This window comes from Penaeus japonicus, unplaced genomic scaffold (genome assembly GCF_977035675.1).
Source record: "Penaeus japonicus unplaced genomic scaffold, GWHDUDI00000001_assembly GWHDUDI00000002, whole genome shotgun sequence".
Classification (NCBI taxonomy): Eukaryota; Metazoa; Arthropoda; class Malacostraca; order Decapoda; family Penaeidae; genus Penaeus; species Penaeus japonicus.
In genome coordinates this window covers 23,136,401-23,141,400 of record NW_028234404.1, presented here as the reverse complement: position 1 = coordinate 23,141,400, position 5,000 = coordinate 23,136,401, and the positions used below count along the sequence as shown (strand labels likewise).

The 5,000-nt window shown below is 38.4% G+C and overlaps 1 non-coding gene across 1 annotated transcript; it reads left to right on the top strand.

Moving 5' to 3' along the window:
* The first annotated feature begins 856 nt into the window (after nucleotides 1-856).
* On the top strand, nucleotides 857-928 carry TRNAI-AAU (transfer RNA isoleucine (anticodon UAU)). The gene has a single exon. It is a non-coding gene; the product is annotated as a tRNA-Ile (tRNA).
* Nucleotides 929-5,000: the final 4,072 nt, after the last annotated feature.

Below are 5,000 nucleotides of genomic sequence, written 5' to 3'. Positions count from 1 at the left end.
AATATACAGATAAAAAAAAAAAAAAAAAAAAAAAATCTGCACACAAATGTTAATAAGAACATGCGCATCATACCTGTTATGTGCCTTCTCTTTAAAATAAGAATGTTATCCTTGTATTAGCGACATAGAAATTACGTGACGGAAATCGCCAGCCAGGAATAACACGTGTTCATGATCGTCCAAATTCTCTCCTAAATCGTCAGAATGAAAACTTCCTAACGTCAGTGAAATCGCAGTCCCTTCCCATTAATCCAATCTGAATCAGGAAGAATAATGATAAAAGCGTGTAAGGATAATAATGATAATGATACTGGAAATAATAACAATGATTATTTAAAAATAATGATGGTAAAAAAAAATAATTCTAATGACTTTTATTGTGATAGTTATAATAGTGACAATAACAATGATTGTGATAATGATAATGATAATAATGACAATGAAAATAATAATGATGAAAAGGATTATAGAACTATTAACAATAGGTACAACAACAATAATAATGAAAATTGATATAACAACAACAACAATATAATGATAATATTGAAAATGATAATAACAATAAGAATATTTCTAATGATACTTTTTCTGATACGAAAATAGTAAAAATGACTTTGGTAATGATAATGATAAACATAATATCACACACCAACACGAACACATATACAGCAATACACAGAAACACATATATAGATAGATAGACAGACATAGATGAACATATAGATATATAGAATGGAATACCTCATTATGCACACCTACGCACACACAAAGACACACACACGTGTCTGTGCGTCTCCCCATGATGCTTTCTGCACACCAAACGTTAATTAGACCATTAGCACCTTATCTCTTAGGTGCCTCTGTGGTGTAGTGGATAACACGACCGCCTAATAATCGGTAGACTCGGGTTTGATCCCCGACGGAGGCTAATGTATATATATATATACAATATATATACACTTTTGCCTGTTCCTCGGAGACGCTTTTATATTTGTTGCTATGGATTTGAAAAATATATAATCTCTTTAAAATAAGAATGTTATCCTTGTATTAGCAACATAGAACTTACATGACGGAAATCGCCAGACAGGAATTACATGTTCTCATGATCATTCAAAGTCCAAATTCTCTCCAAAATCGTCAGAATGAAAATGTCATGACATCAGTGAAATCACAGTCCCTTCTCCTTAAACCAGTAAAAATCTGTGATCACAGGATAATACAGATAAAAAGAAGAAGAAGAAGAAGAAATCTCATAATTCCATCCCTGTCATCATCAAATAATCACATCTCGCGTAAGTCACTGAAAATTTTTTCTCGTGTTCTTTGCACAATAACGCATCGACCTTTGTCACTCGACCTTGCATGACAGAGACCAGGAAAAGCTGAAACATCGCTCGGCTCAATCAGTCAGTTCTTCAAATGAGGATTCGGGCAAAGCCATGTCTGTAACGTCGAGGAGATTTTGCAATTAATTTGAATAGTTGGAAACGGTGTGGCTGCCTAAGTAGTTAGTATTCGTGTTTATTCTGTTTGAACGCACACATACACACAAACTGTGTGTGTGTGTGTGTTTGTGTTTGTATGTGTGTATGTGTGTGTGTGTGCGAGGAATTTCGTATTCGTAATAATCCTCTCGCTTGGCACGCACAGGCATTATCATTTCCATAATTATACACCACCTTGCTATCATTCACTCATTCGTATTCGTTATAGTTACCATATGCATTGTACCTTCCTTGTGAATCTTGATCACCTTTCACATACACAAACACACACACACAAACGGAGTCTCTCTCTCTCTCTCTCTCTCTCTCTCTCTCTCTCTCTCTCTCTCTCTCTCTCTCTCTCTCTCTCTATCTATCTATCTCTTCTCTCTCTCTATTTCTCTATCTATCTATATCTTCTCTCTCTCTCTCTCTCTCTCTCTCTCTCTCTCTCTCTCTCTCTCTCTCTCTCTCTCTCTCTCTCTCTCTCTCTCTCTCTCTCTCTCTCTCTCTCTCTCTCTCTCTTTCTTCCCCCCCCTCCCCCCCCCCCCCCTCTCTCTCTCTCTCTCTCTCACCCCCCCCACCTCTCTCTCTCTCTCATCCACGCAAACGCACAAGGAAACTAGATTATTCCCCCCACGCATGAGTATCTTCTCTGTGTCATTAGCATCATTCCCTCTCCTCATTAACTCGCCCATTTAATGACATTACCTTCGTGCGGATCTCTCTGTCTCTATCCCTCCCTGTGTCTAATGAGTGAGTCTTTAAACCCTCATTGGCTGGCGTTGAGGTTGATGATGAGTGCACGATCACGGGATGAGTTGGGGAAGATGATGCTGATTGATCATTGCTGTCATCGTCAGTCATGGTGATGATGAGGATGGTGATAATGATGATAATGATGGTGATGAATGTGACGATAACAATAACGACAAGAATGAGGATGATAATGATAGTACTAATAGTGATAATAAGAATGATAGTAATGATAATGATAATAATGATAATGACAAAAATCATAATAGCAAACGTAATGATAATGATAACAATGATAAAGATAATGATAATAATAGTGATAACGAAAATAATGATAATTTTGATGATAATCAATATCATAACCGTTAGAATAATTGTGATAACAATGAAAATGATAATGATAACAAAATAATGATAATAACAATAAGGATGATAGTTACAATGATAATGATAATGACAATAATAATGAAAAAAACAATGAAGATGATAATGATGATGGTAATGACAATGATGATAATAGTGATGATAATGATTATAGCGCTATTAACAATAAGAACAAGAATATTAATGAAAATGATGATGATAGTGATAACAATGGAATGATATTGATGCTGAAAATAATAATGATAATAATGATATTAATGGTAAAATGTTGCTAATGATACGGATGATAATACTAATGATAACAGTAATAATAATGATAATGATAATGAAATTGATAATGATAATGATAATAATGATAACATTAATGAAAATGATAAGTATGATAACAATGATGATACGATTATTAAGGAAAATAATGATAACAACAACATAACCAATAATGGTGATAAAAATAACAATGATAATAATAATAATGATGAGAATGATAAAAATAATGATGGTGATAATAATGATAACAATAATGAGGGTGATGATAATAAAAACATTGATAATGGTGCTGTTACTGATAGTGATAACAGTGATGACAGAATTTACGATGATATCAACAATTATGCTAAAAAAGATAACATTAATTGATATTATCATCATAAGAGCCACCGTAATACTAATGATAAGGATAGTGGAAATGATGATCATTCTCACCGTGTTAAATAAAGCATCGATAAGATTAATGATAAGAGCAACATTGATGATATTAAAGAAACTCAAGAAATTGGTAGGGTCGCCATGGAAGCGCGGTGCGGAAGGGTGGTTGATGAATGGTTTTTATCTTTGTTTCTATTTCATCTCTCTTTCGTCTTGGTTTATTCTCATTCACTTAAATCTGTTTTTGTCATTTTTTATGCTTTATTGCTATAATTGTTCATATTTTGCTTTGAAATATATATATATTTTTTTCTCTCTCTCTTCCTTGTCTCTCTTTCCGGTCTCTTTTTCTCTCGTCATATCAGCATTTCCGGAAGCTTCCATCCGCCACTTTCCCCGTCATGGATTTATTGACAAGCCCGTCCCCCCCCCCTCCCCCCTATCCCCGCACCACCCCCTGTCTTCTGTCCGTCTGTTGTCGAGATATTGACAGGTTCGCCCACCCGTAGTCCCCCCCCCCCCGCCTTTGCTCCCTCTCTTCCCTTCCTCCTACCCCCCCCCCTCTCTCCTATCCCCGCTCCTGACTGCTTCCCCTCTTCCAGCCTCCTGACTATCCCCCTTCCTTCTCCTCCCTCTTCTCCGCCTCCCTCATCTGCCCCCTCCCTCGACCACCCCCGTTCCCTCCCCCCCTCCTGACAATCATCCCCCCTGGTCACCCCTCTTCCCCCCACCCCCTCCACCCTCGCAGTGCCGTCGGGTTACGGCCAAGGGTTATGGCTCTTGCGATCATAAACGACTATGTATGCGTCCATGTTTCCACACGCTCGTACGTACACATGCGAGTGATGAATGGGCCAACAGTGTGTGTGTGTCCATGTGCATCTGTGTGTGGCTGTGAGCGTGTGAAGTTTACTCGTTACTGCAAATGGCGTTGGATCTGATTCGGATAGGATTTTGGTCTTTTTCTCTGCAGCATGTGAGCTGTATAAGGTTTATTTTTTCTTTTATTATATATTTTGTCATTGTCAGTATCACTTTGAAGCTCCGAAACCGAAACATCGAAAATCCGTAGTTCAGCTGCCCTCTGCTTTCATCCCATGGAAACTCTTTCACTTTTGCTTTATTAAAAATCCGAGAGAAAAGTGCTGGCTAAGAGAAAAAAAAAGATAAAGGAGTGAGAGGACGAGCCGCGCAGGGGCCCTCCGCCTCACCTTCGCACTCGTGATCGGCCGAGGCTTCCCGGAGGCGTCGCTCAAGTGGCGTTCGCGTAAGGGACTGTGGATTCTTGTGGATTTACGACTCCGGCCATTGCGGGGAACGACGTCTCGCTCCTCGTATAAAGCGGCCATGTTGAGCATAGCTAATGCCTGTGATTTATTTTGCATATCCCCGGCCGTCTGAGAAGCCGTAAATCAAATATTCAACTCATGATGACACTTAATGACTCTGTAAGGAAACTTTTAGGGTTTTATTACGAACGTTAAACCCGAGACTGTCGGATTTATGTAGGCGGAGAGAGGGGCTATTCTTCGTTTTCCGATAAGAGTGAGAATCTTCAGGATTACGGCTCCTCGACGATGTCAGATTGCGTAGAAAATCCAAGTCCATAAAGTGTGTTATTGTTTCTCTAATTTCCAATGAGGAGAATTGTTACAAGACTTCGAATCGTCCCATTTCTTGTGGGGTTTCCGCAGTATAGATAATAAAACCAGCCGAGCCTAAAATAGC